Consider the following 27,770-nt stretch of genomic DNA (forward strand, 5'->3'; position numbering starts at 1 on the left):
GAGTTGTATTCTTCAAAAATGTGTTCAAATTTTAGAATGTGTACATATTTTAAAATGTGTAGATATTTTAGACTATTCTGGGAAGTCTCACCTTGGACACTATGCATGTTCATTGGTTTATTGTGATGACCTCACACAGAAATGGCTGAATTTGGCTGAATTAATCAAAGATATTTGCTTATACATTGTGATGCATTATAAATTTTGGCAACTATATTTTATTTCCTTTCTGTGAGATTGCCATTTTCTTTTTCTATTGACATTACAATAACTGCTTCAATGTTATTGCCAGCCAGGCTCCTCTGTCTGTGGGATTTTCCAGGCAAAAATGCTGGAGTGGGTTCCCTCATCCCAGGGATTGAACCTCTGTGCCTGCGTTGGCAGGCAAATTCTTTACCACTGAGTTACCAGGGAAGCCATGTATTTCTCCAACACAAAGTACTAATTTAATCCATTATGTGTATAGAGAAATTTTATAATTCAGTTAGAATAATATGCAGTAAATAAGCATTGAATGCAGTTTGACAAAAGTATTTAAAAGTTATGGCATGGATCTTGTTACTTTTAAAAATTAATATCTCAGCTATTAATTCCATACTGGATGGGTGTAATTTCTAGGTTCTTGACTTTAAGGTCAGTAATTGAAGCAGGAAAATTCTGTCATCAGTAAAAAAAAAAACTTGTAGAATGTTCATCCTCCTCTTCATTATCATCATCATTCTCATCACCACAGAGACCCTTCATTAATAAAATACAGGTGAATTTATATAGAGATTTAACCCTGACTCTAGCATTTATTATCTGCAGAACATCGAGGAATTACCTAGACAGGTCTTGAATAATAAAATGAGAATAACAATAGAACTTATGCACTGAGTTTTTTTTTTTTATATAAATTTATCTTAATTGGAGGTTAATAACTTTACAATATTGTATTGGTTTTGTTTTTATAAAGACTAAATGATTGAAATTGTTATAAAAGTGTGTGTCAGAATGCCTAGCACATAGTAAGTACAGTGATTATTGTAGTAGTTACAGTTATAGTAACAAGTAGCAGTCGTTGCTGTTGAGTCACTAAGTCATAAAGGAGTATTATTAAAGGCTATAGGTAGACTGGTGGTAATAATATTGGTGCTAATACCTCATGTTGCCCTAATGTCAACCTTGTAGAAATGATCGATAAAGGGCCCTAAATTTAATGGAATTAATTTTAAATTGTCTGTTTTCCAACAGCAAAATGGAAATAAGAAAAATACTCTGGGGACAAAAGAAAATCTCATACGGTTTTTATGAAAACTGGGCCAAGGGCAGCCACTTCAAAATATGCTTCAATACACATTGATTATTTTGAAATAAAATTACTTAAGAAGTGACTGATCAAAGAGGGACATTTGACCCTGCTCTCTATCTCTCTGAAAGCAAAAAAAATATATCTCCCTCATGAACGGTGCCCTTCCTGTACTGGGAGGTAGAAAGGCATCATCAGAGAGACAGAAAGCAGAGCTGAGAGACCTAAATAAACAAACCTCGTTAGTTCTCTACTAATTTTCAACCCAAGTCCAAACTTTGCTTAAATTCCTTATTAACTGAGCACCCAAAATTGTTTGTCTTTTCAATTTCTCTCAAATTTATTGTTTAAGAAATATAAAAGTTGCCTCCTTTGGCCACTTAGGTCTTATTTCCATGAGAACTTCGGGTACACAAATTAAACTTCTTTTTTCTCCTGTTAATCTGTCTTGTATCAATTTTATCATCAGTCTAACCACAAGATGGGTAGAGGTGGAGAATTTCCCTCTCCCTGACAAAATAAAATAAAACAGTATACGTAAACACTAAGGACAGAGCCTTAGTGGCTCTCCTGGTGCCTCAGTGTTAAAGAGTCTGCCTGCCAATTGAGGAGACACAGGATCAATCCCTGAATCAGGAAAATCCCACATGCCGTGGAACAAGCAAGCCCACGTGCTACAACTACTGAGCCTGTGCTAGAGAGCCCAGTGGCCACAACTACTGAGGGCCCCCACACCCCAGAGCCCTCTCCCACAACAAGAGAGGCCACCACAAAGAGAAGCCCGCACACTGCAACTAGAGAGTAGCCCCCACTTGCCACAGCTAAAAAAAACTTGTGAAGCAATGAAGACCCAGTGCAGTCAAAAAATACACAAAATTAAAATTATTAAATAAAAAAGAACAGTGCCTTACTCAAGAAAGATTATTATTTTCTATAATGTTATGATGTTTTTGTTGTACCACATCACTGGGCTCAGAAGTGATATTACTGACGTTTAAATCTATTGTCTATAACCAAAAATTATACTTTAACCCAACACTATATTGCCTCCCCAATCAGTGTGTTCTTATTACAAGTAGGAATTAATATACTGATTGATGAAGTTGAGTTTACTTTTCCATCACTGTAGTGAGAATGCCATAATCCAGTCTAAGTGAATAAGCTTCCTATCATAGGGAATAGTTGACTAACTTGTTAAGCATTTTTACTGTATTAGTATAGCATGGATTCTCCTGAGATCTGACTTCAGGAAAGCACTGTCAACACTATATGTTAACTCTGATGCTTCGTGGCATCTACTGAGTTTTCCTTGGGTTTATGCCTCCAAGCCTTTAGGTGATTTTAAGGGCCTAATTCCTTATTTTAACATTTCTTTCTTCTTAAATTAGTGGTGTTTGATATGTCCTTTTCTCTCTCTCCTCTCTTTTTGAAACATTTATTTTACACTCTACCACTGAACTCATGTTGGCTTTACGTTAGGTCAATAACAGACTTTTAAATGCCGTTCTATTGTCTTACAGTACTATAATGACCTCCTCTAGATATCAGTAACAATAGCCAACTGAAACCATTGGAGAAGGTGATAGCAACTCACTCCAGTATGGTATTCTTGCCTGGAGAATTTCACAGACAGAGGAGCCTCATAGACTACAGTCCACGGGGTTGCAGAGAGTCAGACACGACTGAGCGACTTGCACTATTGAAATCTTAATTTGAATATAATGTGCCTGAGTGTGTGTATGTGTGTTTCTTTCTTCTTCTTAGCTATCACCTAGGTTTTTGTATCTGGAAATTGATTCCCTTCTCAAAATTCAAAAAATATAGGGCCTTTATTTGTTCTATTTTCTTCTTCTCTCTGAGACTATGATTTATGTTAATTTACATGATATCATGCCCCATGTTTGAGACTCTGCTCATTGTCTACTATTTTCCTCTTTGTTTTGCTCAGATTTATAATTTTCTATGGGCCTATTTTCAACAGGTGGCACTAGTGGTAAAGAACCTGCCTGCCAATGCAGGAGACAAGAGATACAGGTTTGATCTCTGGATTGGTAAAATCCCCTGAAGGAGGTCATGGCAGCCCACACTAGCATTATTGCCCAGAAGACCGCACTGACAGGGGAGCCTGACAGGCTACAGTCTGGTCCACAGTGCTGCAAAGATTCAGAAACGACTGAAGCACTCAACCACACATTTTCAAGTATACTTTCTTCTGTCTTCCATTAACCCTTATCAAGTGGTTTGTTTTTCAGTTGTTGTACCCTCCAAGTTCTAGATTTTCCATTTGCCTTTTCTATGGTTTCTATGCTAAAATTACCTATACATTAACTCAGTCTGTTTATTTAAGTTTATAACTATATTTATAATTGATGTTGCTTAGTCACTAAGTCATGTCCAACTCTTGTGATCCCATGGACTGTAGTCTGCCAGGCTCCTCTGCTGGATTTCCTAGGTAAGGATACTGGAGTGGGTTGCCATTTCTTTCTCCAGAGGATCTTCCAAATACAGAGATCAAACCCATGTCTCTTGAACTGGCATGCAGATTTTTTACCACTGAGACATCAAAGATACCTGTTTTTAAATCCATGCCTATTGTTGTAATATCAAGGTCACCATGAGTTTGAGTACTATCAACTGTTTTGTTTGTTTTTTAAGTATATGTGGCATTTTCCTGTTTATCACATATCCAATGACATCATTAGGAATCTGGCTACAGTCTTTTATATCTTACTTTTAGCAAGAGAGAAATTGTGGAAGCAACTAATTATTATCCAATTTGAATGTGGCCACAAAGTAAAGTAAAGATTTTGGAGGGAGACAACAGGAAATGTCCATGTTTTTGAGACAGAAAGTATTTTACAATCTTTTAAAAATAAGAATGTTCAGGATAACAAAGAATACACTGCATCTTTAGCAATATAATTCAGATAAAATGTTTTTTTAAAACTCAAAAGCTATATAAACATATAAGGAAATGATAATTCAGAGTTGCAAAACTTGTCTGCATCTTGGTTTGTCAGTAACTAATACAAGCTCTTTCCTCATCTGAAAAATATCTATTCCAGCCAGATCTAAGAACATTTATAAATAAATGACATTCCTAAGAACAATGAAAAATGCCCTTCAATCCTTTGAAAAGTGTACAGCTTTTTGCAAATTTAATGTATGATGATCATTATTTCCTACATTTAAAACATTTTTACACATTTAGAATAAATTATTCTGTATCAGAAAGAATAAAATGCCTAAGAATAAACCTACCTTAAGAGACAAAAGACCTAAATTTGGAAAACTATAAGACACTGATGAAAGAAATTGAAGACCACACAAATGTATGAAAATATATACAGTGTTCTTGGATTGGAAGAATCACTATCATTCAGATGAACACACTATCCAAGGCAATCAAAAGAGTCAACACAACCCCTATTAAGTTGCAAATGTCATTTTTCACAGAACTAGACAAAAAACTTTAAAATCTGTATGGTAAGACAAAAAACCCGAAATAGCCAAAGCAATTCTGAGAAAGAAATCAGGAGCAGGAGAAACCAGGCTCCCTGCCTTCAGACAATACTACAAATCTACAGTAATCAAAACAGTATGGTATTACTAAAACAGACACAGATCAAGGGAACAGGACAGAAAACTCAGAAATAAATCCATGCACTTATGGCTAACTAATCTACAACAAAGAAGTCAGGAACATACAACAGAGAAAAGATGGTGTTTTAAATAAATGATGCTTGGAAAACTGAACAGCTACATGTAAAAAAATGAAACTAAAATATTCTCTAACACCACATACAAAAATAAACTGAAAATGTATTAATGACCAAAATGTAAGACCTAATACCATAAAATGCTTGGAAATATAGGGAGAACATTCTTTGGTGTAAATCATAACAATATTATTTATGATTTGTCTTCTAAAGTAATGAAAATAAAAACAAAATTTTTTAAAATGGACCTAATTAAAATTTTTCACAACAAAGGAAGCTATAAACAAAAAGACAACCCTCAGTCAGTTGAGTTCAGTCACTCAGTAGTGTCTGACTCTGATCTGATGAACTACAGCACAGCAGGCTTCCTTGTCCATGACCAAATCCCAGAACTTACTTAAACTCATGTCTATCAAGTCAGTGATGCCAACCAACCATCTCATCCTTGGTCATCCCCTTCTCCTCCTGCCTTCAATCTTTCCCAGTATCAGGGTCTTTCCCAATGAGTCAGTTCTTCACATCAGGTGGCCAAAGTATTGGAGCTTCAGCTTCAGCATCAGTCCTTCCAATGAATATTCAGGACTGATTTCCTTTACGATTGACTGGTTTGATCTTCTTGTAGTCCAAGGGACTCTCAAGAGTCTTCTCCAACACCACAGTTCAAAAGCATCAATACTTTGGTGCTCACCTTTCTTTATAGTCCAATTATCACATCCATACATGACTACTGGAAAAACCATAGTTTTGGCTAGATGGACCTTTGTCAGCAAAATAATGTCACTGCTTTTTTAGTATGCTGTCTAGGTTGGTCATAGCTTTTCTTCTAAGGAGCAAGCATCTTTTTAATTTCATGGCTGCAGTCACCATCTGCAGTGATTTTGGAGCTCCTGAAAATAAAGTCTGTCGCTGTTTCCATTGTTTCCCCATCTATTTCCCATGACGTGATGGGACTGGATGCCATGATCTTAGTCTTCTGAATGTTGAGTTTTAAGCCAACTTTTTCCACTCTCCTCTTTCATCCAGAGGCTCTTTAGTTTCTCTTCACTTTCTGCCATAGGGTGGTATAATCTGATTATCTGAGGTTACTGATATTTCTCCCACAAACTTGATTCCAGTTTTTGCTTCACCCAGCCTGGCATTTAGCATCATAGAATTTAAATAAACAGGGTGACAATATAAAGACTTGACAAACTCCTTTCCCATATAGAACCAGTCCATTGTTCCATGCCTGGTTCTAACTGTTGCTTCTTGACCTGCATACAGATTTCTCAGGAGGCGGGTAAAGGTGGTCTGGTATTTCAAAGTCTCTAAGAATTTTCCATAGTTTGTTGTGATCTACACAGTCAAAGGCTTTGACGTAGTCAATAAAGCAGAAGTAGATTTTTTTTTTTTAGCTCTCTTGCTTTTTCTATGATCCAGTGGATGTTGGCAATTTGATCTCTGTTTCCTTTACCTTTTCTAAATCCAGCTTGAACATCTAGAATTCTCAGTTCATGTACTGTTGAAGCCTGGCTTGGAGAATTTTGAGCATTCCTTTGCTTGAGTGTGAGATGAATGCAATGGTGTGGCAGTTTGAACATTCTTTGGCATTGCCTTTCTTTCAAATTGGAATGAAAACTGACCTTTCTCTAGTCCTGTGGCTACTGCTGAGTTTTCCAAATTTGCTGGCATATTGAGTGCAGCACTTTCACAGCATCATCTTTTAGGACTTGAAATAGCTCAACTGGAATTCTATCACCTCCACTTGTTCATAGTGATGCTTCCTAATGCCCACTTGACTTTGGACTACAGGATGTATGGCTCTAGGTGAGTGATAACATCATCATGATTATCTGGGTCATTAAGAGCTTTTCTGTGTAGTTCTTCTGTGTATTCTTTCCACTTCTTAATCTCTTCTGCATCTGCTAGGTCCATACCACTTCTGTCCTTTACTGTGCCCATCTTTAAATGAAATGTTCCCTTTGTATCTGTAATTTTCTAGAAGAGATCTCTAGTCTTTCCCATTCTATTGTTTTCCTCTACTTTGCATTGATCACTGAGGAAGGCTTACTTATCTCTCCTTGCTATTCTTTGGCTATGCATTCACCTTTCCTTTTCTCCTTTGCCTTTAGTGCCTTGTCTTTTTTCAGCTATTTGTAAGGCCTCCTCAGACAACCATTTTGCCTTTTTGCATTTCTTTTTCTTGGGGATGGTCTTGATCACTGCCTCCTGTACAATGTTACAAATCTCAGTCCATAGTTCTTCAGGCACTCTATCAGATCTAATCCCTTGAAACTATTTGTCACTTCCACTGTATACTCTTAAGGGATTTGATTTAGGTCATAACTGAATGGTCTAATGGTTTCCCCTACTTTCTTCAATTTTAGTCTGAATGTTACAATAAGGAATTCATGATCTGAGCCACAGTCAGCTCCTGGCATTCTTTTTGATGATTCTATATAGCTTCTCCATCTTTTGCTGCAAAGAATATAATCAATCGAATTTCAATACTGACCATCGAGTGATGTCCATGTGTAGAGTCATCCTTAGACACTGTATTGTTGGAAGAGGGTATTTGCTATGACCAGTGTGTTCTCTTGGCAAAACTCTGTTCACATTTGCCCTGCTTCATTTTGTATTCCAAGGCCAAATTTGCCTGTTACTCCAGGTATCTCTTAATTTCTACTTTTGCGTTCCAGTCCCCTGTGATGAAAGGACATCTCTTTCTGGTGTTAGTTTTAGAAGGTCTTGTAGGTCTTCACAGAACCATTCAACTTTAGCTTCTTCACCATTAGTGGTTGGGGCATAGACTTGGATTACTCTGATATTGAGTGGTTTGCCTTGGAAATGAACAGAGATCACTCTGTTATTTTTGAGATTGCACCCAAGTACAGCATTTCAAACTCCAGGCCAAACTACTGACAAGAAGGGAGCACAGCCCCACCCATAAGCAGACAACTGGATTAATGTTTTACTGAGCACAGCTCTGCTCACCAGAGCAAGACCCAGTTTTTCCTACAGCCAGCTCCTTCCATCAGGAAGCTAGCACAAGCCTCTTATTCTCATCCACCAGAGGGCAGACAGAAGAAATAAAATTATAATTCCATCATCCTCCAGAACTAATACCACAATCACAGAAAACTACCGAAAATGAAAAGAAATAGGATTATGTCCCAGATCAAGGAACAAGAAAAAGAACTAAATGAAGTGGAGATTGGCAACTTCCCAGAAAAACAGTTCAGAATAATGATACTGAAGATGATTCAGGATCTTGAAAAAAGAATGGAGGCAAAGGTTGAGAACATGCAAGAAGTGTTTACCTAGGACCTAGAAGAACTGAAGAACAAAGAAAGAGATAAACAGGACAGCAGATTGAATCAGTATCAGAATAAATGAGGTAGAAGAACAGATAAGTGACCTAGAAGGCATAATGGTGGAAATCAATGCTACAAAACAGAATATAGAAAAAAGAATGAAAAGAAATGAAGATAGCCTAACAGACCTCTGGAACAACATTAAATGCACCAATATTCACATTATAGGTGTCCCAGAAGGAGAAGAAAGAGAGAGAGGACTCGAGAAAATATTTGAAGATATAATAGCTGAAAACGTCCCTATCATGGAAAAGGAAATATTCAGCCATATCCAGGAAGCACACATAGTGCCAAGCAGGAGGAACACACCAAGACGCATGGTAGTCAAACTGACAAAAATTAAAGACAAAGATAAATTATTAAAAGCAACAAGGGAAAAAATACAAATAATATATAAAGGAATTCCCATCAGGCTATCAGCTGATTTCTCAACAAAAACTCTACAAGCCAGAGGGGGATGGCATGATATATTCTAAGTGATGAAAGGGAAGAAGCTACAACCAAGAATACTCTACCCAGCAAGACTCTCATTCAGACGTGATAGTGAAATCAAAAGCTTTCCAGACAAGCAAAAATTAAGAGAATCCAGTGCCACCAAACCAGCTTTACAACAAATACTAAAGGAAGTTCTCTAGGCAGGAAATACAAGAGAAGGAAAAGATTTGACAAAAAATAAACCCAAAACAATTAATAAATTATAATAGAATCAGACATATTGATAATTACCTTAAATGTAAATGGATTGAATGCACCAACCAAAAGACATAGGCTGGCTGCATTGATACAAAAATAAGACTCATATATATGTTGTCTACAGGAGACCCACTTCATACCTACCGACACTTACAGACTGAAAGTAAGGGGATGGGAGAAGGTATTTCACACAAATGGAAATCACAAGAAAACTGAGGCAGGAATACTTGTAACAGACAAGGTGAAGGTGAAGTCGCTCAGTCGTGTCCGACTCTTTGCGACCCCATGGACTGTAACCTACTAGGCTTCTCCGTCCATGGGATTCTCCAGGCAAAAGTACTGGAGTGGATTGCCATTTCCCTCTCCAAGGGATCTTCCCGACCCAGGGATCGAACCCGGGTCTCCCACATTGGAGGCAGACGCTTTAACCTCTGAGCCACCAGGGAAGCCCTGTAACAGACAAAGTAGACTTTAAAACAAAGACTGTTATAGAGACAAAGAAGGACACTTCTCCATTTCATCAATAGATCATCCAGACAGAGAACCAATTAAGGAAATGCAGGCCTTAAATGACACTTTAGATGAGTTGGACTTAACTGATATTTATAGAGTATTCCATCTTAAAGCAGCAGACTACATATTTTTCTCAAGTGTACATGGAATATTCTCCAGGACTGACCACATGCTGAGTGACAAGCCAAGCCTTGGTAAATTTTAGAAAATCAAAATAATAGCAAATATCTTTTCTGATCTCAATGAAATGAGTTTAGAAATAAACTAAAAAAAAAAAAAAAAAAAAAAAACTAAGAAAACTAAAAAAAAAAAAAAAGTACAACTAAGAAACACAAACTTGGTGACTAAACAACATGCTACTAAACAACCATTGGATCACTGAAGAAATCAAAGATGAAATTTTAAAAATACCTTGAGACAAATGAAAATGAAAGCACAATGGTCCAAAACTTTTAGGATGCAGCAAAGCAATTCTAAAAGGGAAGTTTATAGCAATACAATCTTATGTCAAGAAACAAGAAAAATCTCCAACAACCTAAACTTACACTGAAAACAACTAGAGAAAGGAGAACAAACACCACCTAAAGTTAGTAGAAGGAAGGACATCGCAAAGATCAGAGCAGAAAGAAATGAAATAGAGACAAAGAAAACAATAGCAAAGATCAATTAAACTAAAGGCTGGTTCTTTGAAAAGATAAACAAGACTGATAAACCATTAGGCAGACTCATCAAGAAAAAAACTGAGAGGACTTGAATCAGTCAAATTGGAAATGAAAAAGGAGATGTTACAACTGACTCCACAGAAATACCAAGAATTATAAGACTACTCTGAACACTGTATGCCAACAAAATGGACAACCTGGAAGAAATGGACAACTTCTTAGAAAGGTACAGTCACCCTAGACTGAACAAGGGAGAAATAGAAAATATGAACAGACCAATCACAAGAACTGAAATTGAAACTGGGATTAAAAACCTCCCAACAAACAAAGTCTGGGACCTGATGGCTTCAAAGGTGAATCTTTTCAAACATTTACAGAAAGTTAACAACTATCCTTCTGAAACTGTTCTAAAAAGCCACAGAGGAAGAAAAGCTTCCAACTCATTTTATGAGACCACCATCATCCTGATACCAAAACCAGATAAACACAACACACACACAAAATTACAGTCCAATATCACTGATGACACATAGATGCAGAAATCCTCCACAAAATACTAGCGATTTGTAACCAACAATATGTTAAAAAGATCATACACCATGATCAACTGGGATTTATCTCAGGGAGGCAAGGTTTTTTCAGCATTCACAAATCAATCAATGTGATACACCATATCAACAAACTGAAGAATAAAAACCATCTGATCATCTCAATAGATGCAGAAAAGGCTTCTGACAAAATTCAGCTCCCATTTATGATAAAAATTCTCCAGAAAGTGGTCATAGAGGATACATACCTCAATATCATAAAGGCCATATATGAAAACCTACAGCTAGCATCATACTCAACGGTGAAAATATAAGAGCATTCCCTCTAAGATGAGGAACCAGACAAGGATGTCCACTCTCACCACTTTTATTCAAAATAGGTTTGGAAGTCCTAGCTACTGCAATCAGAGAAGAAAAAGAAGTAAAGGAAATCCAAATTGGAAAAGAGGAATCAACCTGCCTGACTTCAGGCTCTACTACAAAGCCACAGTCATCAAGACAGTATGGTACTGGCACAAAGACAGAAATATAGATCAATGGAACAAAATAGAAAGCCCAGAGATAAATCCACGCACCTATGGACACCTTATCTTTGACAAAGGAGGCAAGGATATACAATGGAGAAAAGACAATCTCTTTAACAAGTGGTGCTGGGAAAACTGGTCAACCACTTGTAAAAGAATGAAACTAGAACACTTTCTAACACCATACACAAAAATAAACTCAAAATGGATTAAAGATCTAAACGTAAGACCAGAAACTATAAAACTCCTAGAGGAGAACATAGGCAAAACACTCTTCGACATAAATCACAGCAGGATCCTCTAAGACCCACTTCCAAGAATATTGGAAATAAAAGCAAAAATAAACAAATGGGACCTAATTAAAATTAAAAGCTTCTGCACAACAAAGGAAACTATAAGCTAGGTGAAAAGACAGCCTTCAGAATGGGAGAAAATATAGCAAATGAAGCAATGAACAAAGAATTAACCTCAAAAATATGCAAGCAACTCCTGCAGCTCAATTCCAGAAAAATAAATGACCCAATCAAAAACTGGGCCAAAGAACTAAACAGACATTTCTCCAAAGAAGACATATAGATGGCTAAAAAACACATGAAAAGATGCTCAACATCACTCATTATCAGAGAAATGCAAATCAAAACCACAATGAGGTACCATTTCACACCAGTCAGAATGGCTGTGATCTAAAAGTCTACAAGCAATATATGCTGGAGAGGGTGTGGAGAAAAGGGAACCCTCTTCCACTGTTGGTGGGAATGCAAACTAGTACAGCCACTATGGAGAACAGTGTGGAGATTCCTTAAAAAACTGGAATAGAACTGCCATATGACCCAGCAATCCCACTGCTGGGCAATACACACTGAGGAAACCAGAACTGAAAGAAACACGTGTACCCCAATGTTCATCACAGCACTGTTTGTAATAGCCAGGACATGGAAGCAACCTAGATGTCCATCAGCAGACGAATGGATAAGAAATCTGTGATACATATACACAATGGAGTATTACTCAGATGTTAAAAAGAATACGTTTGAATCAGTTCTAATGAGGTGGATGAAACTGGAGCCGATTATACAGAGTGAAGTAAGCCAGAAAGAAAAATACCAATACAGTATACTAATGCATACATATGGAATTTAGAAAGATGGTAACAATAACACTATATGTGAGACAGCAAAAGAGACACAGATGTATAGAACAGTCTTTTGGACTCTTGGGAGAGGGTGAGGGTGGGATGATATGGGAGAATGGCATTGAAACATGTGTATTATCATATGTGAAACGAATCACCAGTCCAGGTTTGATGCATGATACAGGGTGCTCGGGGCTGGTGTACTGGGATGACCCAGAGGGATGGGATGGGGAGGGAGGTGAGAGGGGGGTTCAGGATGGGGAACATATGTACACCCATGGCAGATTCATGTCAATGCATGGCAAAACCAATACAATATTATAAAGTAAAATAAGTAAATAAATAAAACTGAGATTTAAAAAAAAAGGAAGTTAAACTGTCACTGTTTCCAGATGATATGATACTATACACAAAAGATCCTAAAGATGCTACCAGAAAACTACAAGATCTCAATGAATTTGGTAAAGTTCCAGGTTGAAAAGTTAATACACATAATTCTGTTGCATTTCTATATACTTACAATGAAAGATCAGAAAGACAAATTCAAGAAGCAATTACACTTACCATTGCATCAAAAATAAACCTACTAGGAATAAACCTACTGAAGGAGACAAAAGACCTATATTCTGAAAACTGTAAGATGCTAATATAAGAAACCAAATAAAATTTAAATAGTTTGAAAAACATACCATGTTTGTGTATTGGAAGATTCAATTTTGTCAAAATGGCAGGCTGCCCAAGTCAAGGTAGTCTACTAATTCAATGCAATCCCTATAAAATTACCAATGACATTTTCCACAGAGCTACAACAACAACAAAAATCTCTAAATTTGGATGGTGACACACAGACCCAAAGCAATCTTGAAGAAGAAAAATGGAGCTGGAGGAATCAGGCTTCCTGACTTCAGATTACATGAAAAAGCTATAGTCATCAAAGCAGTATGGTACTGGCACAAAATTAGAAATATAAATAAATGGACAGTACAGAAAACCTGGAAATAAGTGCATTTACCTATAGTCAATTAATGTATGACAAAGGAGGCAAGACTACACAATGTTGGAAAGACAGTCTATTCAACAAATGGTGCTGGGAAAACTGTACAGCCACATGTAAAAAAATGAAATTAGATCCTTTCTTAATTCCATAGACAAAAATAAGTTCAACATGGATTAAATACCTAAATGTTAGATTGGACACTATAAAACTATTAGAGGAAAACATAGTCAGAACACCCTGACAAAAATCACAGAAACATCTTTTTCAATCCATTTTCCAGGATAATGGAAATAAAAGAAAAAATAACCAAATGGGACCTACTTAAACTGAAAAGATTTTGCACAGCAAAGGAAACAGTAAACAAAACGAAGAGACATACGTACACCAGTGTTCACTGAAGCACTGTTTACAGCACCTAGGACATTGAAGCAACCTAGATGTCCATTGGCTGATGAAGGAATAAGGAAGTTGTGGTACATTTACATATATTCAGCTATAAAAAGAAACACATTTGAGTCAGTTCTCATCAGGTGGATGAAACTGGAGCCTATTATAAAGAGTGAAGTAATTCAGAAAGAGAAAGACAAATAATGTATATTACCACATATATATGGAATTTAGAAAGATGGTAATGATGATCCTACATGCGGGGATGCAAAGGAGACACAGATGTAAAGAACAGACTCAGTGGGAGAAGGCAAAGGTAGGATGATTTGAGAGAATAGCATGGAAATCTGTACATTACCATTTGTAGAATAGATGGCCAGTGCAAGTTTGATGCATGAAGCAGGGCACCCAATGCTGGTGCTCCAGGATGACCCAGAGGGAGGGTGGTGAGGGAGGTGGTAAGGGGCTCAGGATGGGGGAAACATGTTTACCTGTGGCCAATTCATGCTCATGTATGAAAAAAAATCACAATTCTGTAACGTAATTTATCCTCACCCCACCCCAGTGCTCTTGCCTGGAGAATCCCATGGAAGGAGGAGCCTGGTGAGCTGCAGTCCATGAGGTTGTGAAGAGTCGGACACGACTGAGTGACTTCACTTTCATGCATTGGAGAAGGAAAAGGCAACCTACTCCAGTGTTCTTGCCTGGAGAATCTCAGGAATGGGGCAGCCTGGTGGGCTGCCCTCTATGGGGTCACACAGAGTTGGACACGACGGAAGCGACTTAGCAGCGGCAGCAAAATAAATAAATTAATCTTCAGTTCAGTCGCTCAGTTGTGTCCAACTCTCTGAGAACCCATGAATCACAGCACGCCAGGCCTCCCTGTCCATCAGCATATCCCAGAGTTCATTCAAACTCACGTCCATCGAGCCAGTGACACCATCCAGCCATCTCATCCTCGGTCGTCCCCTTCTCCTCCTGCCCCCAATCCCTCCCAGCAGCAGAGTCTTTTCCAGTGAGTCAACTCTTCGCATCAGGTGGCCAAAGTACTGGAGTTTCAGCTTTAGCATCATTCCTTCCAAAGAAATCCCAGGGCTGATCTCCTTCAGAATGGACTGGTTGGATCTCCTTGCAGTCCAAGGGACTCTCAAGAGTCTTCTCCAATACCACAGTTCAAAAGCATCAATTCTTCAGCACTCAGCTTTCTTCACAGTCCAACTCATATCCATACATGACCACTGGAAAAACCATAGCCTTGACTAGACAGACCTTTGTTGGCAAAGTAATGTCTCTGCTTTTGAATATGCTATCTAGGTTGGTCATAACTTTCCTTCCAAGGAGTAAGCATCTTTTAATTGCATGGCTGCAGTCACCATCTGCAGTGATTTTGGAGACCCCAAAAATAACATCTGACACTGTTTCCACTGTTTCCCCATCTATTTGCCATGAAGTGATGAGATCAGATGCCATGATCTTCGTTTTCTGAAAGTTGAGCTTTAAGCCAACTTTTTCACTCTCTTCTTTCACTTTCATCAAGAGGCTTTTTAGTTCCTCTTCACTTTCTACCATAAGGGTGGTGTCATCTGCATATCTGAGGTTGTTGATATTTCTCCCGGCAGTCTTGATTCCAGCTTGTGCTTCTTCCAGCCCAGTGTTTCTCACGATGTACGCTGCATATAAATTAAAGAAGTAGGGTGACAATATACAGCCTTGATGGACTCCTTTCCCTATTTGGAACCAGTCTGTTGTTCCATGTCCAGTTCTAACTGTTGCTTCCTGACCTGCATATAGGTTTCTGAAGAGGCAGGTCAGGTGGTCTGGTATTCCCACCTCTTTCAGAATTTTCCACAGTTTATTGTGATCCACACAGTCAAAGGCTTTGGCATAGTCAATAAAGCAGAAACAGATGTTTTTCTGGAACTCACTTGCTTTTTCCATGATCCAGCGGATGTTGGCAATTTGGTCTCTGGTTCCTCTGCCTTTTCTAAAACCAGCTTGAACATCTGGAAGTTCACGGTTCACATATTGCTGAAGCCTGCCTTGGAGAATTTTGAGCATTACTTTACTAGTGTGTGAGATGAGTGCAATTGTGCGGTAGTTTGAGTATTCTTTGGCATTGCCTTTCTTTGGGATTGGGATAAAAACTGACCTTTTCCAAATTAAGTAAAATATAAATAAAGAAAGAAATGAAACAACAACCTGCAGATTGGGAGAAAATATTTTCAAATGATGTGACTGATAAGGAATGTCTCTGAAGTTTACCAACAGCTTATGATAATTAATAGCATCAAAACAAAAAACCCACTCCATAAATGGGCAGAGGACCTAAATAGACATTTCTCTAAATAGGACATACAGGTGGCCAATAGGCACATGGAAAGATGTACAATATCCCTAGTTATTCAGTTCAGTTGCTCAGTCGTGTCCCACTCTTTGTGACCCCATGAATCGCAGCACACTAGGCGCCCCTGTCCATCACCAATTCTGGGAGTTTACCCAAACCGATGTACATCGAGTCGGTGATACCATCCAGCTATCTCATCCTCTGTCATCCTCTTCTCCACCTGCACCCAATCCCTCCCAGCATCAGGGTTTTTCCAATAAGTCAACTCTTCGCATGAGGTGACCAAAGTACTGGAGTTTCAGCTTCAGCATCAGTCCTTCCAATGAACACCCAGGGCTGATCTCCTTTTGGATGGACTGGTTGGATCTCCTTGCTGCAAACCAAAACTACAATGAGATAATCACCTCAAGCCAGTCAGAATGCCTATCATCAAAAAATCTACAAGCAACAAATGCTGCAGAGATGGGAACCCCCTTTAACTGTCAGTGAGAATGTAAACTGGTATACCCATTATGGAGAACAGTATGTAGGTCCTTAAAAAAACTAAAAATAAAGGTAACATATGACTCTTCAATTACACCTCTGGGTGTATATCCAAGAAAAAAACATGTCCTGGAAGATACATGCATGCCAACATTCTTTGCAGCACTGTTTACAACAGCCAAGACATGGAAACAACCTAAATGTCCATCGACAGAGGAGTGGATAAAGAAGACGTGGCACATATATATACAATGGAATATTACTCAGCCATTAACAAGAATGAAATAAGGCCATTTGCAGCAACATGGGTGGATCAAGAGAGTGTCATACTGAATGAAGGAAGTCAGACAGAGAAGCAGAAATATCACAGGACATCCCTTATATCCAGACTCTAAAAAGAAATGATACAGATGAACTTACTTATAAAACAGAAAGAGACTCAGAAAATGAACTCATGGTTACTGGGGGAAAGGGACAGTTAAAGACTTTCAGAAGGTCATGTACACACTGCTATATTTAAAATGAATAACCAACAAAAACTTATAGTATAGCACGTGGAACTCTGCTTAGTGTTATGTGCTGGCCTGCATGGGACAGGGGTTAAAATAATACACGTGCACCTCAATATTCACAGTGGAACTGTTTAAAATAGTCAAGATGTGGAAGTAATCTAAATGTCCATCAGCAGATGAATGGATAAAGGAGATGTGGTATGTATACCTAAGCAATGAAATATTACCTGACCATAAAAAACGCCACTTGCAGCAACATGGATGGACCTAGAGATTATTATACTAAGTGAAGTAGAGGAAGACAAGTATCATATATCACTTTTATGTGGAATAAAAAAAAATGATACAAATGAACTTATTTACAAAACAGAAACAGACTCACAGACATAGAAAACAAACTTATGGTTACCAAAGGGGAAAGGGAAGAGAGGGATGAATTAGGAATTTCGGACTAACATATACATACTACCATATATAAAATAGTCAAACAACAAGGACTGACTATATAGTACTAGGAACTAGAGTCAGAATTTTGTAATAATCTATAAGGGAAAAGAATCTGAAAAGTATACATTTTTATAGATATTAAAAGTATATATACATGTGTGTGTATATAAAACTGATGTGCTCTGTTATACACTTGACACTAACACAACATAAATCAAATATACTTCAATTAAAAAATGAGTTTATCTTGAAACACCAATGTTCAAATACTAAAAGTTTTACTATAATTTTTTAAAATTACAGAGCTCTTTGAAATTTAATATAATTTTAACATTGGAATATCCTGCACTGTTCTCTTTAAATCTTTTCTCTTTTGGTAAAAATCTAACACCAAAAAGTTATCTTCAATTTAAGTAAACAAATATACTTACAAACCAGAACTTAGTAAAGAACAAAATTTAACACAGTATGAATTAAGACATAAAATATTAATTTTCTCAGAATTTAAAGAAGACTTTTTGTTAAATAATTATTATGATTGGGAATGACAACATGATTTATTGATTTAATTTTTTAATGGGATTAAAGAGAGTCACATAGTATGGGGAGGCTTTAAATGAACTCTTCTGTCATAAAACGGTATCTCCTTCAGACAAGCATACATTTTTATTACTTTCAAGTTAATTATAAATGTGGTATTAACCATGGGATAGATATTTAGGTCTGGAAAGAAATAAGAATATGTATCGGTTTAGATAAAATAAGTTTTACTTTTTAGATTAGAGTCAGCATTTGGAAAATTACTGTTGAGTTTTCCATATTTTTGCATGCCTAGAAAGAAGTCAGTTGTTTTCCAATAATGGTGCTTCAGAAACTATCACCATCTCCTTTATTTTCTTTAGGATGTTATTGTTATCATTTTTAACATTACATCTCAGGAGATTTTGCTTCAAACATATGAAGCCTATAAATGAATCCATGAATACTGAATAAAAAATATTTTGAAAAGACAACAGTATAGGAAATCTAATTAGTATTATTCAATTCATTTCATATAGTTTTAGAATGGTATTAATAAGATATTTAATTTATTGTGATTTTGGTTAGCTATACTCTATAACTGCTTTTACAAAAGGCTTAAAAATTCTGAGCTCATTCTAAATTTCCCCTGTTTCTTTTAGGGTATGGGTCTCATTCTTCATCTCTTTCCTTATGTCTGAGTAATTCTTTGGTTGAGGCTCTCTCTCTCTTTCCTACATTCCTTCTTTGTGTTGTTGTTCCATTATTTTGATGCAAGAGTCTTTCCTCAAATATGTGCTACATTTTCAGGATGATCTAGTGTGTGTTGGTCTCCAGAGTCTTCAGCAGACTGATACATGGAAAATATAAAAGTACATAAAAAGATCACTATAGTAATTTTTCCTTGTGTTCTGAGGACCAAGATATTTGTCTACGATAGGAAACTGGCTAGAATTTGGTTGGCAGGCTGAAATAGTACCACAAAGGTTTTCATACAGGACAAGTCATTAATTTTCTCACATATTTATGGGATGTTTCTCACACAACATCTATCATGCAAGGAGACACTTTATTCACGGAACAGAGAGAGTTAGTTAACAAGTCCTCTAGTCCAATACTGCAATGCTTTCAAATCTTTTGTTTTGACTAGACAGCAGGATCTTAGGAAAGAATTCAATGATAGAGTTAAAAATCCTACGACCCTAGTATTCAACCACCACCATTGCAAGAGCAGCGGCTGTGCAGAAATAACATTCTTAGTAATGGGTGAGACAGACAGCGAGTTTACAGTCTGTTCTAGAGCTCATCTAAAAAAAATAGGGACAAAATAAAGAGTAAAAGATATCTGTCACAAATGATGAATTGAGGGTCCTGAAAATAAGTGGAATAACTTGTCAAATTTCAAGGAAAATTTAGCACTGCTTTAGTACAACATCTTCACAAAGCACAGGTCTGCTGTTCTTGCCTCATGGACGTAGAAACAACACAGATTTCCTGCAAGCAGGCTTCAGAAGTTAGCTGCATGGGCCTTTCCATTTGGGGATAGGACTCTTAATGAGATGCTTTGAAGAGAACGAATTTGCTAAATCAGCACACTGCCTGCTAAAAAAACACCCTGATGGCCTTCTAACTCTTTCTCAATTGTCTCCATTCATTCCCTCATATAAGCTTTTTAACACCTAATACAGAGACCCACGTCCTTAATGCAAAGTTTTGTCAAGTGGTCTGCTACCCAGAAATCATCAAGGATATTATTAGTGCATCCAGGGGACTACATCTCATGTCAGTTTCTTCCCTGAGTGCAAGTGCAAGGCCAACAGTTACTTCCTCTAGATTCCACTACCATTGCACAATTCTACTCAGTTATCTCACTGCTCCTTGAGTCTCAGTATTTCTCAATCAGAATTCATGATCTCTATTTCACACACCTTGCAGTTGACAATTTTTGTTTTGTCTGTCTAGAATTTACTCCCTCTGGACCACAGGCCCCTCAACCTCACTAGAGGTATGGGCCATTCAACCCATACAGCACTCACTATTCATAATTATCTTTAGTTTCAGAAATATGTTCAAAGAGCAGGCATATGAGCAAGGCTGGTTCATCTACAAACTGGGAGAGGAAAATTCCTTGCCCCACTGAATCATGGAAGGAAGTATATTTGGATCTGAAGTTTTAATCATATTTTAAAAAAAAATTCAATAGGAGCAAATAAGGAATCAAGTTGAGATGAGTGTCTGAATCTCCAGTTCTAATCTTTGAAGTATCTTGAGATACCATGTTTCCCATAGCTTTTCCTTTGGTTTTGTGAAAGACTCCAGTACATTTCCAATGAATTATCTTATTTGCATATGTGTATAAGCTAGTTTAAAGGGAGGTTTCTGCACGTGTAACTACATATTCTGACTAATTGATTCTCCCTCTCCTATTTTGCCTTCTTTTATAATATCATCTAAAGTAGCCTTCTAAAGTAGCAATTTGCAGACAGGCCATTCCTGTCCCTTTCGTTTACCTTTGTTACTGAAACAGTGACTGTAACATCTTCATTTATAACATTTTATCTTAATATTAAATGACATGTTAATAACTCCCAAGTTTTTTCTCCATCTCCATCACCACTACCACTCTGAAGCCACTTGCTTCAGTCATCTGGAGGATGCCAACCATCTCTGCCTCCTGAATTCTGCTGCCAGTTTAGTCTCTCCCAAGTGCCCAGGAATTAAAATGCAAATCTGATCATGACTTCCGTTTGTTCAATTTTAGTGGTCACAATTTACGCTGCACTGATAATTTTAAGTTTTCCATTTTATATGTCACCCAAATGTCCCAAGCTCTTCAATATAAAATGCTTCCAAATTAATTCCACCCCCCACAGTTCTGTTTTACTATTCACTTTCTGACTTGGTTAACAGTAACTTATTGTGGTGATCATTTTGCAATACATACAAATATCAAATCATTATAAGGTATACCCAAACAATGTTATAGGTTTACTGTAACCTATAACAACAACAACAAAAAAAAAACGAGAGAGAGAGACAATGGCGATTCTGGGGCACAAATTCAGATTATACTTTGTTTTCTTAAGAAATCCAGGGAAAATACATATTACAGGTTTGGTGATGGGAGCTGGTGGGAGAAACAATAAAATTATTAACGTAGTGCCCCTTAGTGTTGTTTATGTAGATCACTTAATTACAAATATTTGAATGACCTTCATATTAAAAACATTAACAAAATAGTATTTTTAAAATAAGATAATTCTTTCAAGAACATCAGATATGTTTTTCGTACCTGATTTGTCTTTATCCTATATATAATCAATTTACAGCTTCTCTTTTCATTCTATACCACCGAACCCTTATTGAAAAGCTCATTGTATTCAAAATACTCCTTTTAAATTGCTTGTTATGAGGCAATTTAAAATCATTTCTTGTCAGTCAACTGCATAATGCAAGCTCCCTCTCTTTAACAGAATGGAGTTATATATCCAAAATAATCTCCAAAAACATAATCAAGGAGAAGAATCACTTTGAAAATGCTGCATGCTGTATTCATCAAAGCATAGGCCAGAGATATCCTCAGTTGATTTTAAGACCATTTAATTAATGGCAGTTTCACTGGATTGGGATATTTGAAAGTTGAAAAATCTTATCAACAAGACAAGCTTAGATAGCAGCAATAAGCTACACCAGGCTTAGGTATTTAGGAGAAAACTCTAACTGGCAATGTATCATGAGGAACATTATTCAGTGTCTTAGGGTCCCCATTTCTTCTTGGGCTATATGAAGGATACTATACCTGACTATCCATTTCCTAGTTTTCTTTGAACTGCAAGTTTCCCTGATGTATGAGAGAGTTAGAGTATGTGGCTACAGTCATTATTTATAAAAATTACAGAGGAAAGAACAGCCTATTTTGGATGCAAAATCAGATGTTGATGTAACTTCTTTTCTTGTTTTTTATATGCATAACTATGTCTTCATCTTTTTATCATTTTTAAAACTACTGAATGAGGTAGTGTTGTCATAATGTCGTTTCTCTTACTGCATTACTATATTTAAACTATCAACATGAACAAACAATCATTTTGAGCACTTAATAAGCATAAGACAGAAAAGACTGAGGGCAAGAGGAGAAGGGGGCTACAGAGGATAAGATGGCTGGATGGCATCACTGACTCAATGCACATGATTTTGAGCAAACTCAGGGAGATAGTTAAGGGCAGGAAAATCTGATGTGTTGCAGTTCATGGGGCTGCAGAGAGTTGGACAAGACTTGGCAACTGAACAACAACAACAACATTCCACTGTATATATGTACTACGTCTTCTTTATCCATTCCTCTGTTGATGGATATCTAGGCTGCTTCCACGTCCTGATGGCTGTAAATAGTGCTGCAGTGAACACTGAGGTGCATATGTCTTTTTGAATTACAGCTTTCTGTGGGTTTATGCCCAGGAGTGGAATTGCTGGGTAACTTGGTAGTCTTGCTTTTAGTATTTTAAGGAACTTCCATATTGTTCTCCATAGTGGTTGTGCCAATTTACATTCCAACCACGAGTGTAGGAGGGTTCCCTCTTTTCTACTGGAGGGTTCTCCAGTATTTATTGTTTGCAGATTTTTTGATGATGGCCATTTTGACCAGTGTGAGGTGATTTCTCACTGTAATTTCGATTTGCATTTCTCTAATAATTAGAGATGTTGAGCATCTTTTGATGTGCTTTTTGTTCTTTGGAGAAATGACTATTTAAATTTGAAGTCCATTTATTATTATTTTTTTAATATGGAGCTGCATGAGCTGTTTGTACATTTTGAGGATTAATCTCTTATCACTTGCTTCATTTGCAAATACTTTATTCTGAGGGCTGTCTTTGTTTTGTTTATGGTTTATTTTGCTGTGCAAAAGATTTTACATTTAATTTGATCCATTTTGGCTATCACATAGAGATCATGACAGATACCGTGCCCAACATGTGGTACATGCCTGTGGTACATCCATTTTTAAATGGATATTTTCATAAGTGATTTCATGAAACCATTCAAAAACATTTATCAAGCATGTATTACATGCTGGGCACAGTATCTGCCATGATCTCTATTTGATAGATGACACAAAAGAAGGAACTTGCCATAGCTCACACACCACATAGAACTTTAGTATTCTGATTCCAGTGATAATGGACAGCAATGGCAGAAGGGAAATTCATAAAACATGGTGAAAGAGCAGCTTACAACTGCCAACAGAGTAGATAAAGCAGATTTTTTTTTTTAATTCTACATGAGCTATCTGGAGACCAGGCTACAGCTCTGGCTTAGGAGACAGAAGCAGAAGTCAGATATCTATGGATGAATGTTTAAGACATCTGTCTTCTACTTGTCAGATTCGATCTGATTCTGCAGAGAGGACGCATGAATCCTTTCCCATTTGGTCTCCAGGGTTACCATTTTTAATGCTATGGTCTGTGATTGTTTTTCTCATTTGACGGCTTACTCCTTCTGTAAACAACGTGAAGGACTCTCTCGCATATTCTTGGCTCTACAAACTTTTCGAGACCCAGGCTGTCTTCATAACACAAGTAGCCTGTTTTACCATTTATCAGGCTGTGTTTTTTTCATGCCTAATTACTTCAGAGTTCAAACCGGAGACCCAAGCCCAGATTTGAGAGCCACGATCTCCTCACTGGACACTTTTAACATCTCCAGGCTTCTTCTGGATGTCTAAAAGTGTTAAACAAATCACTTGGTTTCAGGATAGTGCTCTAGTGTTTTCTAAAACAATGAAATCTTTTCTCAAAAGAAATAAAAATAAAAAGATTTCAAATGCTGTAAGAAGTGACATCATTATTATAAATTTGGGCCAGGGACAATTTCTTTCTACAAAACAGTCTATAATCGTTTGGAAATGTTTTAACATCCTTTCTTTAGTGGTATAACGAGGCTCTCAAAAGGTGTCTAGAGGACTTCTGATCACTCAATGCATTGACCTCTTTCTTAGTTCCCACCTTTATCTCTCAGCGGCAACTGGACTGTCAACATTTACTGAAATGATCATGGGCTTTGGAAGAAATACACATAATTGATTCTAATTTAAGTTACTTGCAAGCTGTGTATCCTAGGGTATGCTACCAAACTGTCTAAGATTTATTTTCTAGTAGATAAAAACAGTTTTTAGAACCATCTTGTGGTGTAGAGAACTGAGTGTTAGATATGTTTCCTAGGGTAGGATTGTGCAGGGTAACAGCATCTCTCAATCGGTCCTGGTCTGTTAGTAAGTTAAACACCATACTTTACTTTTATTCAAATATCTGTTCTACTGGTGTGAGCATCATAGTGACTCGTACAAAGAAATAAATATATATATTTTTCCTTTTCAAAATGCTCTTATCATCTGGATTCATTCATTAAAGCTGGCTGCTCAAGAAGTATTTACTATAACTGAATATTAAGTTCTTTCTCCTTTGGGAGAAGTTCTTATTATACCACTGGGGAAACTATGACAGTAAGGTTTGGTAGGCACTATGTGGAACATTTTAGATGAAATGGAGCTCAAACTAGTAAGAAAACAGAGCCCTTTAAAAATATTCCTTAGTCAGATAAACAGTGTCTACCTAAATTGCCAACAAACATTGCTACTCATGCCTTCAAATGTTAGCACATAGTTTGTTTTCCCAGTTTCAGAACATTAGTTCTTTCCATGGTTACTTTCCTGAGAGCAGTCCCTAATTCAGCCCTTTGAGACAAGACCTCCTGAATACATCTATTTCCTATTGTCACTGGAATCACTTTCTGGCCACCGAGTGTTTGATATCACTCACTTTGTATAGTTCAACCCAATATTAACTGCCTTGATTTTATCCTGAGCTTCTTTAGCATGACAGGTTAAGTGCTATGATGGAAGTTTAATCATATATATATATCCATTCATTCATTCTAATCCACAAGTATTTATTGCTTAATATCATTCCTATATACTGTCCTGGCCGTTGGAGAATAAATTCACAGAGCAGAAAACATACAAACAGAATAGAAGTAGAATTTATTCACGTAAAATACAATGCAAGTAAGCAAAAGGAGTGTGGAAACTCACTACCTGAGAGGATATTGAGGGTTTAGATCTGTAGGATGGGTCAGAATACTCAGATAAATACGTAAGAACAACAATCCCAAATGTCCAAGGACAAATGAATGCATGAAGCATTCTGGTAAAGGGAAAGCTAGTAAAAAAATAAATAAGACTGGAACCATACAAAGGGACCAAAAAACAAAGAACTTAATATGGAAGACAACATGGGTCTTTTTCAAAATTAAAATTAATATTTTCTTAGAAGTAATGTTAAAAGTCATACAAAACTTAAAAGATGTACATAGTTTTATGACAGTTTGAGGACTGTTATCACAATGTGCCCTTTTGGAAATAAACATTGGTAACTGACATATACTTTGATAGAGATTTGTTGTCATTTAATAAAAATTAAACAAAACAAGCACAATAAAGATTTGTTCACCTTGGGAAAAAGAACAAACTTGATGTCCCCATTTCACCCAGCACATATATTTAGTTGTATATGTGACACTGAATAGCCTCCACACTTTCCTGTAGTTTGAATGTCCCTTGAGTGATCACTTTGAACTGTATAGCTCCAATTCTCATCTATATGCTTATTACTCTCAAAATTAGAGCTTCAGACTGATTTTTATTTTGTTATGTCTGCTAGATAAGCCAGCTTAAATGTTCTACGGCTTCATTATCATCCATATGACTAAAACTGAACTAATGGGATATCTTCCGGAAATGTGTCATTAAAAATATTCTGGGTATCTATCTCCCCTAATTTAGTATAATTTTATCCTAGGTAAATGACAAAAAAAATCCCCCCCCGCAAAAAAAAAAAAAAAAAAAAAACTCTAAAATCATTTATTTGTGATGAACAAAATAAGAAAAAGCCCAAGTGTTCTCTCCAAAAGGAATCTTAACAAAATGAGAGCAGTGAATAGAACATGATATAGTAAGTATCACCTGTGGAGAACTGCAATCGTTGACCTGGTCTAATCAGATATAGAATTCAAACATGCACAGCCCGTGAAGTCTGGGAAATCTCCAACATATTCATTATATTAAAATAGTTCCAGTCATGTAGCATCTGCTGGCAAAGCAAATAAATGCAGAATTCTCAGGAGGAAAGGATCTGCAACTCTGGCTCCTCAGGACCCCACAGATAAAACAAGTTAACTTTAACAATACAAAATAATAATAATTACTTTATTCATGAGGAAATGAACTATTCTGAATAGGAGTGAGTAGTAACAGTAAATAGCTGTTTTAGATCACCAAAGATTACAGGCATTAAATGATCAGACATAGAATATAAAATAACAAAGTTTAAACTATTTAAAAAATTAAAAATATATAAAATTCAAAATGTGTGAGAACCTAGAAACAGACTTAAATTCCATTTGTAGTCATTGCAATCACTCAACTGCACACTTCTCCTCTTTGGACTGAACTGAATAGGAGGTACACAGTGGATTTTTAGGGCAGTGAAACTATTACATATGATATAACAGTGGATATATCACACTACGTGTTTTCAAAAATTCACAAAACTTACTAAAGTGTGAACCCTTAGTTATGCAATTTTATACGTATCATTTAGGAGGTTAGTGGATACAAGCATGGAGAGCAGACTATGACAAATAATCAAATTGTATTACAAATATATTTAGGGGGCGGTCCTAAGATGGCTGAGGAATAGGAAGGGAAGACCACTTTCTCCCTCACAAATTCCTCAAAAGATCATTTCAACGCGGAGCAAACTCCACAAAACAACCTCTGAATGCAGGCAGAGGACATCAGGCAACCAGAAAAGCAGATCATTGTCTTCAAAAACAGGTAGGAAAAAATATAAAAGACGAGAAAAGAGTCAAAGGAGGTGGGGAGAGAGCTCCATCCGGGAAGGGAAGCCCGTCCCGGGAAGGGAATTCTAAGAAGAGAGGTTTCCAAACACAAGGAAACACTCTACCTGCCGAGTCTAAGGCGAGCCTTGGAAACACAGAGGGCAACATAACAGGAAGGAAAAACAAATAAATAATTAAAACCAACGGATTACAAGCCCAACAGTAACTCCCCCAGCGGAAAAGCCGCGCAGACGCCTGCAGCCGCCGCTAGCAAGTGGGGGCAGGGCAGGGAAGCGCGGGAGGCGCGGGCTGCCGCGCTCGGTAAGAAGCGGGCAGAAACGCCCCACGCGTAACCAGAGCGATCGAACTTGGGCGAGCAAACCAGGCTGGGGGATAGCTACCACGCGAAAAGCGCGAACATAAGACCCCGCCAGGACCGCGCACAGAACAAAGGACTGAACGGAAATAGCCGGCTGCAGACCATCCCCCGCCGGGGACAGGCAGCCAGAGCTGTAAGGGCTGGAAAGGGGCAATCGCAGCCCCGGAGAGACTACCTGAAAAGCGGCAGGCAGGCTTCTTAGCTGAGACTTCAGGGGATGCAGGACAGTCACCATCCGCCTCATAAGGAGCGCCAGCAGTACACCCAGAAAACTGAGCAGTAGAGACAGATAAGGGGACAAGTCCCAGCGACCGTGCTCGCCAAGCTCCCGAGCGGCTCGGACCCGGGAGGGGCGCAGAGCGCAGTCCCAAACAA

The sequence above is a fragment of the Oryx dammah genome, unplaced genomic scaffold (assembly GCF_014754425.2).
Source record: "Oryx dammah isolate SB20612 unplaced genomic scaffold, SCBI_Odam_1.1 HiC_scaffold_15, whole genome shotgun sequence".
Taxonomy (NCBI): Eukaryota; Metazoa; Chordata; class Mammalia; order Artiodactyla; family Bovidae; genus Oryx; species Oryx dammah.